Source organism: Grammomys surdaster, unplaced genomic scaffold (genome assembly GCF_004785775.1).
Source record: "Grammomys surdaster isolate TR1022 unplaced genomic scaffold, NIH_TR_1.0 236, whole genome shotgun sequence".
In the NCBI taxonomy this organism is placed as follows: Eukaryota; Metazoa; Chordata; class Mammalia; order Rodentia; family Muridae; genus Grammomys; species Grammomys surdaster.
The window spans coordinates 137,565-149,866 of record NW_021604681.1 but is presented as its reverse complement, the minus strand read 5'-3'; positions in this window follow the sequence as shown (position 1 = coordinate 149,866).

Sequence of the window (12,302 nt, the reverse complement as noted above, 5' to 3'; positions counted from 1 at the left end):
ATTAATTTCTGTGAAAATATCATACATGAGTAATTTATTTACATAAATTAACCCATCCTTTCCTAGCCAACTCCTCCCTTGTCTTACACGTGCCCTCTCAAATTCATAACCTCTTCATTAAATATATACACTCATACCCACCCCACATACACAGATATACATGAATACATGCGAGGTATATATAAATAGCTGCTGTTAAGTCCAGTTAGTGTTCATATAAGTTTAGGGCTGATCACTTGATACTGGATAATCTATTGAGGGGCTTCTCTTTAGAGAAGACTGAGTATTCTTCTTTGGGCAGTCACTAATTGCCTATAGCACTTCATGAAAGAGATCTGGGAGATTTGCCAAACCATGTTGGCCTGTCAATTGTCATCTTTTAGGTCTCACTTTAGGCATTCATATTTGTGAGATTTCATGGGTAGTGTTACCTGTCTTACATGTGAGCAACCTTCTCACAGAAGATGATCTAATGTTCTTGCTCTTAAAATCTTTCTGCCCTAAGAGTCTAGGGTATAGGGGTTGTGTTATAGATGTGCCAGTTGAGGCTGGGCATATCATGGTCAGTTCTCTGCATTTGACCTGTTGTGAATCTCTGTGGTATTCTCCGAATGCTGCAACAAAAGATGCTTCTTGGAAGAAGAGTGCAAGATAGATCTGTCTGTGGTAGGGTACTGAATATTGAAAATAGTCTTTTAATCATATTGATGTACTAAACTGGCAGTAATACCTTGTTATTCCACAGATAGTTGACTGGGTTTACAGTACCAGAAATTGATTCCTTCCTATTGAGTAAGCCTTAAGTACAATTAGATGGGTGGTAGTTACTCCCAAGAAATAAGTGCTACCATTGCACTCTTCTGAATACCTTACCAAAGTGGTCATTATTGTTCTCAGGCTTTATAAATGGGACAGACTGTTGGCTGCTTTTCTTCCACTGGCACATTGTATAGCAACTTGAAACTGTGTGGTCCAGTCTTTGTGAAAGAGGTTTCCAGGTTAGTACCAAATTGATTCTTTGAAGTCCTGTGCCAAAAAGTATGCAGTGACATCAGGAATAGAGTATTAACTTCTGGTAGGCAATCAAGGGCAACAGCAATAGCCTATTTTATTTTGGGAGCCTCTTGGAGTCCTCTAAGCAACAACTCAAACAGAGGTTTCGGGTGCCTAACATTGGAATTTTTGTTAGCTAGTCTATGATCCTTGAGGAGAGTAGTAACACCACAGGTGTATAAATTCATTAGATAGATAGATAGATAGATAGATAGATAGATAGATAGACAGATAGATATAATTTTATTATATAATTATATATAATATTTTAAGTAAATAAATTATGTGTCATTATGGCTTTTGCAAACATTATTGATCTCTCTTCATTCCCTTTCCTCCCATACTGGTCTCTATATTTCTCAGTTAAACACACACACACACACACACACACACAGTTTTTCATATTTCCCCCACAGAAATCATCAAAGTAAAAAAAGAACCATGGCTGTAATAGAAAAAATAGCTTCAGTGATGTGAATAGTAGAACACAGGTATTATGACCCAAACATTGCTTTAAGGAGGCAGTCTGTATTAGAAAGCTTTAACATCATAACTTCATTGTGAATCCTGACCGAGTTATTTAGAAACTGTAGCCATAAGAAGGCGACTTTACCCTTTCAGTCTCCATTTCTATTTTATATTAATTGGAGAGAAGATGATCCACTTTGTTGCATTTTTGCATAAAAATTATAACAATCCAGATGCTTAATAAATGAATGACAGTTATCAATTAAATGATTAGAGTTGACTGGGGACATATGTCACTTGGGAAATTTTCTTGTTGGAAGCCCCGGGCTTAATCCCCAGAACCTCATAAAGAAAGTATGGTGGCACACATGTTCTGAAACCACAGCAACTGGGGAGGTCAAAGCAGAAGAATCTACTTGCTCAAAGGTCATTTTTGACTTAGAAAACTTGAAGTCACCTTGGACTAATGAGAGCCCCATGTCAAGAGAAGTGAAAAAAATGAATAAAGTTATGTGGAAATGGAGCAATGTAATGATTTCATGATACATTATAATGGAGGTCTTCCATCAATGATCTATAGCACTAATTCATTAAATAGTTTTAGTTATTTGACTAATGGTTAATTTTGTTTCTATTATTGATAATATTAATAGTAATAATGACAGTTATTATTTTCACAAACCTACTGCTGGAGGAAACCCAGAATGCTCAGAATAAGTTAATACAGCAATAATAATTGGTGGTAGTAGCAGTAGCAGTAGTAGTATTGCTGTATTGATTTATTCTGGGTATTATGATACATACTTTTGGAAATATACTGCTCTTAGGAAGATAGAAGTGTCCAGTACCACACCAAATGATCTATCCTGAGATGATTGAAATGAAACAGCAGGCCAATTCTTGTTCATGCTGAAGTTCCGGTGTGCTGAGGTCAATCTTTTCGACTTAGCTTCCAATGTTCCTTCAATTGTCACCATCATTTCTTACAGAGTGGCAAATAGAGCTTGGAAATGCATGTTTGGGAGTTCTATAAGCAAATCAATAGCAAATGTAACTTCTATCACCCTAAATTGATGCAAAGTCGACTGAGTTACCTAATGTTAAAGGAGGCCAGAAAATATAGTTTAGGTGGATATCAAGAAGGGAAGAGAGCAGTTTGACAGTTATCAATCTGCAATGGATTTTAAATGCGAAGACAACAAGGTACACATAGAAAGACGGTTGAGGAGGATTTTTCACACACCCACTGCTGAGGGAAACTCACAAAACAAATCACATTACTATGTTTGCATGTCTGAATTTCTTAGTGCCCCATCTACACATTTATTGACTTAAACTGTTCTTTTCTAAAGGTATCATGGAAGAACCTCAGATGCTTTCATTTCTGATGGCCTGTAAAAGTCTCTTATTTTCTCCCGTCTCCCTCCCTAGCTCCTTTCTCCTCTTCCCTTCCCCTCCTCTCCTCATCTTCCATAGGCTCCCTTTCAGATTAGGGGGCTGATGCTAAAATTCCTTCCCAGAGGGAATTTAAGAAATACCTACCCCTTCTAAGGTCATAACAATAAACAGGCACCAAAGTTACCACCAATGTTCTTTCTGGACAATCAAGGAGTTTATTGTGTTTTTTTTTTGTTTGTTTTGTTTTTTACAGAATGTAGGTGACAGGTTATTTACAGAAGCATGGACACTCCTCTCTCTAACTGGCTACATTGGAAAGCCTTACTCAGCAGGGAGGAAGACTGCCCAGTTGCAGCAGAGATGGAGAAACACCCCCCCACACACACACACACACGCACGCACACTCACGCACACACACACTCAGGCACACACACACGCAGCATGCACGCACACACGCAGCACGCACGCATGCATGCAGCAAGTACATAGCACGCATGCATGCATGCACGCACGCAGCACGCACACAGGTACAGGTACGCAGCACGCACACACGCATGAATACATGCAGGGACACAAACGCAACCACGCACGCATGCACACATGCATGCACGCAGGCACACAGGCACTCACGCACATGCTCGCATGCGTGCACACTTAGTCATGCATGGCGGAGGGTCATTGATTTGCTGAAGATTTGGTAAAACTCTTTTATGAAAAAGTAATCCTTTTTTTTCCAGATTTTGTTCCATATATCCCATAATGATATTTCCCTGAAAAGCATTTGAAGGTATGCTACCAATCAGAGGATGATAGATATGAGAAGAATTTTCACAAACAGGAAAAACAAAACAAAAAACCTCTTTCGGTAAAAGCACATTTCCTCCTGTGAGAGGGGATTTTTGTTGTTTATATCAACTAAAAGAGTCTACATCCCTCTAACACAGGAGTTATGGCACTCTGGTCTGTCCAACTTCACTTGAAAGCATGTGTATCTATGTATTTTGGACATACACCTTCCTGGATCTATCCACCCACTCTTTACTTGGCTGTTGTGGTGGAAAAAAAAAACCTGGCATCTTCTGTAAAGTGATCACCTTTGATCACTTTGATGGGCTGAATATCCAAATCTGGGTTTCTACCTTTGTTTCTTTTTCTTTTTGTTTCTTTGTTTCTCTTCCTCCCTTTCTTTTTTTCTTTTTCTTATTTGCTTGCTTGCTTGCTTACTTTTTTCCAGCTTCCTCATATTATACTTGCTGCACAGCTTATATTTCCTTGAACTCTGATCCAGATCCAAGGATGACCATGCAAATTAAAAATGCTACCTAACTCTAAGACATGGAATCAGCATGACATATCTGGACATAAATATAAGACATATACAAGTATGGAAAGGCAAATTGAAAGCAAGGAATCTACAGTTAAAGAGCTGTTATGTCTCTTCTTGGTTTTATGCTTGTTTTATAACTAAAATAGTGGTTCAAAATCCAAATTACATTAGAGGTCCTGTAGAACAGGGGGAAACAAGGAGGAAGTCTAAGGGAGAACACAAAAATGATAGCATCAAGGAAGTTTGGCTCTGGCCTATCCATGATCTACACAACGGAACTAGACAATGCAAACTCTAAAAAAAAAAAGAATTTATTTGTATTAAAAGGAAGTGGAACTTGAAACTCCTAAATATTCTAGAACTCTTGAGGTTTTAAAGTATCATGAACCTCACATCTGTAAATTAAAAAAAAATAATCAAAATGATCAACACTTTGTAGCTTAAAACTTTCCCAACTTTCCTAGTAATAGGCAAAATAGATTTTTTAATGTGTTCTTTCCTAGTAATAGGCAAAATAGACAGATTTTTTAATGTGTTGTGACATAAAGAGGACTGGTAATAATACAAACCTTCTTACTGATGTCTTCTCTAGGCTTGTTAAAATACTGCACATATTGTATTATTCTTGGAAGGCACAAATCGTGACCATAATTGAGGAAATGTTCCTCAGAACCCGGAGTTTCCTTGGGTGTTGTTTACTAGTGTGCGGCCAGCTGTACATGCTGGTCCATGTCATATTGTTGGCTATTTTCTCTTTGTTCCTTGTTATGTTTTTCTCTGTTACCAGATTTATTTTTAGAATCTATTGAAATTAGAGAGTTCAGTGGAATTGGATATAATAAATATAAACAGCTTTGACATGGAAACAAAGAAATTAAAAAAAAAGAAAATTGTTGATTTGTTGTTATTGGAACTACTATATGAGCATGTTGGTTTCTACAGAAAGACAAACATCCTACCTAATTAGCCCTTGTAAATCTTTACAGTTGGGAAGGTAATCAGTAGTAGACTATATTTCTTTGATTGAGAAATTAAGTAGGTCAAGTCAGCTCCTAACATATATAAAAGAATACACAACAGACAAGTGGAACTGGAGCAGATCTTCCATCTAATCATCATACAACTTTGCTCGGATATTTCAAAGACAGACTGTAAAACTGTAGCCCTGAAAACGACTGCTTATTGGTAACTGTTAGGTTACAATATTTTTCTCTCAGCATCATCTGGAGTTGGTGAGTTGCTCATATCATTCTACTTTACTATCATTGATCCAAGAGACACTACACAAGAAAATGGTACACGAGGCATTTCAATTAGTTACTAATTAGCATCACCTCTAATGCCGTTCAAACACAGAATATATTTCCTTCTACTAAATTTTTTTTCTCATGTAGTATATCCTAATTATAGTTTCTTTTCCTTCTCTTCTTTCCAGTTTCTCCATATATCCCCTCTCACCTAGATTCAGCAAAATACTTTCTGTCTCTCATTTAAAAACAAATAGCCTTTTAAGGCATAATAAAAAAATGAAATAAAATATAATAAGACAAGAACCAACACATCATAATAGGAGAATACAAACATAAAGAAGGAAAAGTACCCAAGAAAATGCAGAAGATATAGATATACTTATGGAGACCTCCACTCTGCCACACACTTATTAACCCCTAAAAACACAAAACTGGAAGTCATCATATATGTGTAAATATACATATATATACACACACATATATATGTATATATATGTATATATATACACAAATATAAATACAAATATATGTGTTATAGATTTAAATGACAAAAGCAAACGCCTTGACACAACTTTATGAGGAAAGAAACTTCCAAGTTGAGTTTATCTTCTGTTGCCCATCTATTCCTAGACATGAAGCCAACACTTGAAAGTAGTTTCCTGATACTCCCTCAGAGATAGCTTCAGGGTTAGGGATGAGGGCAACAGCCTGGGTTGTTTGGGAATTCCCATGGGACTCTTTTGACCGACAACTCAATTAGATGGAGCCCAATCCTAGTACTGAAAGCACCATTTGGTGACAAGAGATTTCATTATTTGGCAGTTTCATTTAGATCTCCTCCATATATCTATACATTATAGGAAGCTTCTATTGTGTGAATTTATGACTGGGAGTTCAATTTGATTCCATTGATCAACATGTATTTTCTGTACCAATACAATGCTATATTAATTACTATGTAGCTCTATGGAAAACCTTGAAGTTGGGGGTGGTGATACCTCCAGCTTTTGATATTCAAGATTGTTTTAACTATTCGGTTTTCTCCTCTGCCCCCGGACTCTGACTCTCTGACTCTCTCATTGTGTATGTGTGTGTTTCCATATGATGCTGAAATTTGTTCTTTCAAGATCTGTAAAGAATTGTGGTGAAATTTTGATGAGGGTTGCATTGAATCTGTAGATTGCTTTGGGTAAGGTGGCTATTTTTACTGTATTATTTCATCTTCTGACATATGCAATTTATTTCTTCAATCTTTTAAAGTTTTAATCATATAAGTCTTCTATTAGCTTGATTAGAGTTATTGCTAGAAAGTTTTTATTTTTGAGATTATTATGAAAAATGTCGTTTCCCTGATTTCTTTTGCTTTGTCATTTGTATAGAGGAAAGTTATTCATTTTTGTGAGTTTGTGTCCAGCTGCTGTGTTGAAACTGTCTATTAGCTAAAGGCGATTCATGTTGGAATGTTTATGGTCAATTATGTATACTATCATAATCTGCAATGAAAGAAACATTGATATCTTCCTTTTCAACTTGCATCACATTGATCTTCTTTGGTTCTCTTTTTGCTCTAGCTAAACCATCAATTACTACGTAAAATATGCATGGGGTGAGTACACAACCTTTTCTTGTTCTTGATTTTAGTGAAATTACTTTGGGGTTTTTTCCATTTAAGTTGATGTTGGCTAAGGGTTTGCTGTAAACGCCCTTTATTATGTTGAGCTATATGCCTTCTATCCCTAATATCTCCAAGAATATTAATATGAAGAGGTGTTGTATTTTGCCAAAGGTATTTTCTGCATGTAACAAGAGAATCATGTATGGTTTTTTCAGTTTGTTTATATGGTGGATTATATTCAGATTGATGTATGTTGCACCATTCCAGCACCTCTCGGATGAAGTATACTTGATCGTGGTGGATGATGTTTTTTGATGTTTTCTTGGATTCAGTTCCTGAGTATTTTAATGAAAAATTTTTCATAATAAATGAAATTGGTCTGAAATTTTCTTTCTTTTTGAGTACTTTTGTGGTCTGGATATCAGGGTAACTTTGGACTCAGAAAACAAATTGGGTAATTTTCCTTCTATTTCTATTTTGTAGAATAATTTCGGTAGTGTTAGCATTAACTGTTCTTTGAAATTTTGGTAGAATTTTGCACTAAGAAATTAAAGACTTCCTAGAATTTAAAGAAAATATTGACACATCATACCCAAACACAATGAAAGCAGTGCTAAGAGGAAAATTCATACCACTAAGAGCCCTGGTGAAGAAACTGGGGAGATCTTACACTAGCAACTTAATAGCACACCTGAGAGCTCTAGAACAAAAAGAAGCAAACACACCCAAGAGGAGTAGAAGGAAGGAAATGGTCAAATTCAGGGCCAAAATCAACCAAATAGAAACAAAGAGAACAATACAAAGAATCAATAAATCAAAAGCTGGTTCTTTGACAGAATCAACAAGACAGATAAATCCCTAGCCAAACTAACTAAAGGGCCCAGAGGCAGTATCCAAATTAAAAAAATCAGAAATGAAAAGGGAGACATAACAACAGAAACCGAGGAAATTTTTAAAAAATCATCAGAACCTACTACAAAATGCTATGCTCAGCAAAACTGGAAAATCTAGATGAAATGGATGGTTTTCTAGACAGATAGCGCATACAAAAGTTAAATCAAGAGCAGGTAAACTATCTAAACAGGCCCATATCCCATAAGGAAATAGAAGTCATTAAAATTCTCCCAAACAAGAAAAGCTCAGGGCCAGAAGGATTTAGTGCAGATTTCTACCAGATCATCAAAGAAAACCTGATACCAATATTCCTCAAACTATTCCACAAAAGAGAAACAGAAGGAACAGTACCTAACTCATTCTATGAAGCCACAATTACTCTGACACCTAAATTACACAAGGACCCAACCAAAAAAGAGTACTTCAGACCAATCTTGCTTATGAATATCAGTGCAAAAATACTCAATAAAATTCTTGCAAACTGAATCCAAGAACACATCAAAACCATCATTCAACATGATCAAGTAGGCTTCATCCCAGGGATGCAAGGTTGGTTCAATATATGAAAATCCATTGATGCAATTCACTATATAAATAAACTGAAAAAAATCACATGACCATCTCCTTAGATGTAGAAAAAGCATTTAACAAAATATAATACCCCTTCATGTTAAAAATATTGGAGATATCAGAAATTCAAGGCCCATACCTAAGCATAATAAAAGCAATTTACTGCACACCAACAGCCAATATCAAGTTAAATGGAGACATATTTGAAGCAATTCCACTAAACTCAGAGACAAGGATGCCCACTCTCCCCATATTTATTCAATATAGCACTCAAATTTCTAGTTAGAACAATAAGACAATAAAAAGAAATCAAAAGGATACAAATTGGCAAAGAAGAAATAAAGGTATCACTACTTGCAGATGATAGAATAGTATAAACGAATGACCACAAAAATTCTACCAGAGAACTTCTCCAGCTGATAAACACCTTCAGTAAAGTGGCCAGATACAAATTAACTCAAATAAATCAGTAGCCTTCCATTATACAAATGATAAACAGGCTGAAAAAGAAATTAGGGAAACAACTAACTTCACGATAGCCACAAATAATATAAAATATCTTGTGGTAACTCTAACGAAACAAGTGAAAGACCTGTATGACAATAACTTCAAGTCTCTCAAGAAAGAAATGGACAAAGATCTCACAAAATGGAGAGATCTACCATGATCATGGATTGGCAGAATTAATATAATAAAAATGGTCATCCTACCAAAGGCAATCTACAGATTCAATGCAATCCCCATCAAAATCCCAAGATATGGAAGGAGCAATTCTCAAATTCTTAAGGAAAGGCAAAAAAACCAGAATCACAAAACAATTCTTACTAATAAAAGAACAGCTGGGGGAATCACCATCCCTGACCTCAAGCCTTACTACAGAGCAATAGTGATAAAAACTGCATGGTATTGGTACATACATTTGCAGACACTTGATCTTTGACAAAGATGCCAAAAAAAAAAAAATACAATAACTCCAGTGTAATCTCTAGGGTGCCCACCATCAAGACTCTCCCAGTGGTTTATATGCAAAAATAAAAGCTGCAGATGCAAAAAGAAAAAAGAAAAGAAAGAAAGAAAATTTTAAAAAAAGAAAAAAGAAAGCAACTTCAATAAAAATAAATGGTGCTGGTCTCACTGGCTGTCTGTATGTAGAAAAATGAAAATAGACCCATTTGTCACCTTGCACAAAGCTCGAGTCCAAGTGGATCAAGGACCTCAACATAAAACCAGATACACTTTATCTAATAGAAGAGAAAGTAGGAAAGACCCTTGAACTCATTGGCACAAGAGGAAATTTCCTAAACAGAACTCCAATGGCTCATGCTCTAAGATCAAGAATTGATAAATGGGACCTCATGAAGCTGGAAAGCGTCTGTAAAGCAAAGGACATAGTAAGACAAATTGGCAACCTAGAGATTGGGGAAATATCTTCACTAACCCCACATCGGATAGAGAGCTAATATCTAAAATATATAAAGAACTCAAGAAGTTAATCACCGAAAATCCACATAACCTAATCAAAAAATGAAGTATCAACAAATGGAGTACAGAACTAAACCGAGACTTCACAACAGGGGAATCTCAAATAGCTGAGAAACACCTAAAGAAATGTTCAAAGTCCTTAGTGATCAGAGAAATGCAAATCAAACCAAGATTCCACCTTACACCAATCAGAATGGCTAAGAGCAAAACCTCAGGTGACAACACATGTTGGCCAGGATATGGAGAAAGAGGAGCACTCCTCCATTGCTGGTGAGAATGCAAACTGGTACAACCACTCTGAAAATCAATCTGGAGGTTCCTCAGATAATTGCAAATAGATCTACCTGAAGACCTAGCAATACCACACTTGGGAAAGTACCCAAAAGATGCCCCATCATACCACAGGGACACGTGTTCCACTATGTTCATAGCGGCCTTATTTGTGATAGCCAGAAGCTGGAAACAACCCAGATGTCCCACAACAGAAAAATGGATAGAGAAAATATGGTTCATTTACACAGTGGAATACTACTACTCAGCTATTAAGAACATAATCCTGGGTTTTGCTGGCAAATGGATGAAACTAGCTGAGTGAGATAACTCAGACCCAAAAGGACATCAATGGCACGTGCCCACTAATGAGTGAATATTAGCCCCCCAAAAAGTACAGAATACCCAAGATACAGTCCACAAAACTCAAAAGGTCAACAAGCTGAAGGGCCGAAGTGAGGACCCCTTAGTCCCACTGGGGAAAGAGAAGAAAGCATTCACAGGTGGGGAGAGATGGAGGGAGGGACCTGGGAGGGAAAGTGGATGGGGAGTAGTGGAAGAGGGGAAGCTGATCTGGTATTGGGTGAGGGAAAAGGACTGAAGCCCTGAGGACCATTAGAAAGAATGGAAACAGGCAACCTAAGGAGGTAGATGGTTCCAACTATTGCTCTCTGTCCTGGTGCTCCCTCCAAGAATTCTTCTCCTTATCACCCTCCTCTCTGACAGGGTGCTTCCCTACCTACCCTCCCCCAACTCACTCCATCCCCCTTTTCTGAGGCATCAAGTTTCTTCCACAGGATTAGGCACATCCTTTCCCACTGAGGCTATACAAGGAAGACCTCTTCTTCATATGTTCTGGAGTGGGGGGCACAGACCAGCCTGTGCTTATGCTCTTTGGTTGGTGGCTTAGTCTCTGGAAGCACCCAGGGTGGCTGCACTACTGTTGTCCTGTTTAAGACAGTCTTTTCCTGTGCCAACGAGCTCTGTCAAGTGTTTTCTCTATTTTCTCCTTGATCAGTTTCACAGTATTGTGTCTTCTGTAAATGTCCTTGATCCATTTGGAGTTATGCTTTGTGCAGTGTTGAAGATTTGGTTATATTCTTCTGCATGTAGCTGCACATTTAGCTAGCACCACTCATTGAAGATAATTGTCTTTTCTCGAAAATGTACTGTTTGCCTCTTTGCCGATAATCATGTGGCTATTAAAGTGTTGGCTTAATTATGATATCGAGGCTAAATGGATGGAGCAATCATTGTGAGGGAAGAAACCCTGACTTAGAAACACACAAATGGCACATGATTTCTCTCATCTGTTCTAAATGCTTGCTGTTAATCCTTAGATATGTTTCATTTGGAATACTCATAGAGGTTATTTGGTTAGTAAAGCACAACATGAGTCACTTTAAATGGATAGTGACAGAACACAAATGGTAAAGGGTTACATTGGAATAATGGATCAGGAAGTGGATAAATCAGAGTAGAGAATGCTCAGCAGGGTAGAAGAGGAAGTGGGGAGGTCAACCACAGTAAGGCCTTGAGAAACACTCATATGGAAAACTAGTACTGTAAAAGCTTCCTAAAATACATGCAAGCACATATGTGAAAAAAGAATTTAAATAAAATTACCCTACAACGGTATGGCATTGCCCCTACTAGACAACATAGGCCAGAAAATAAAAACTCCAAACCCAAATTTAGGCCTATGGAACACTGTTGTAAGGTATAAATTATAATGAATTTCTTTGTGATTTGTTTACATTAGAAATTTAGGAGTGATCTGAGTAAGGACTTTAAGCAAATTCTCTTTGATATTGAAAATATATCTTTATTTGTATATGTGAAATATATTTACCAACTACTTTTGTAGACATGTAACTAATATGTATAACAAAGAAAATAAATTAATTTTCCTACCATTAAGTGGCAGAGTAATCAGATTTATATATTTGAGAGACAAATATTATGGATCAACTTA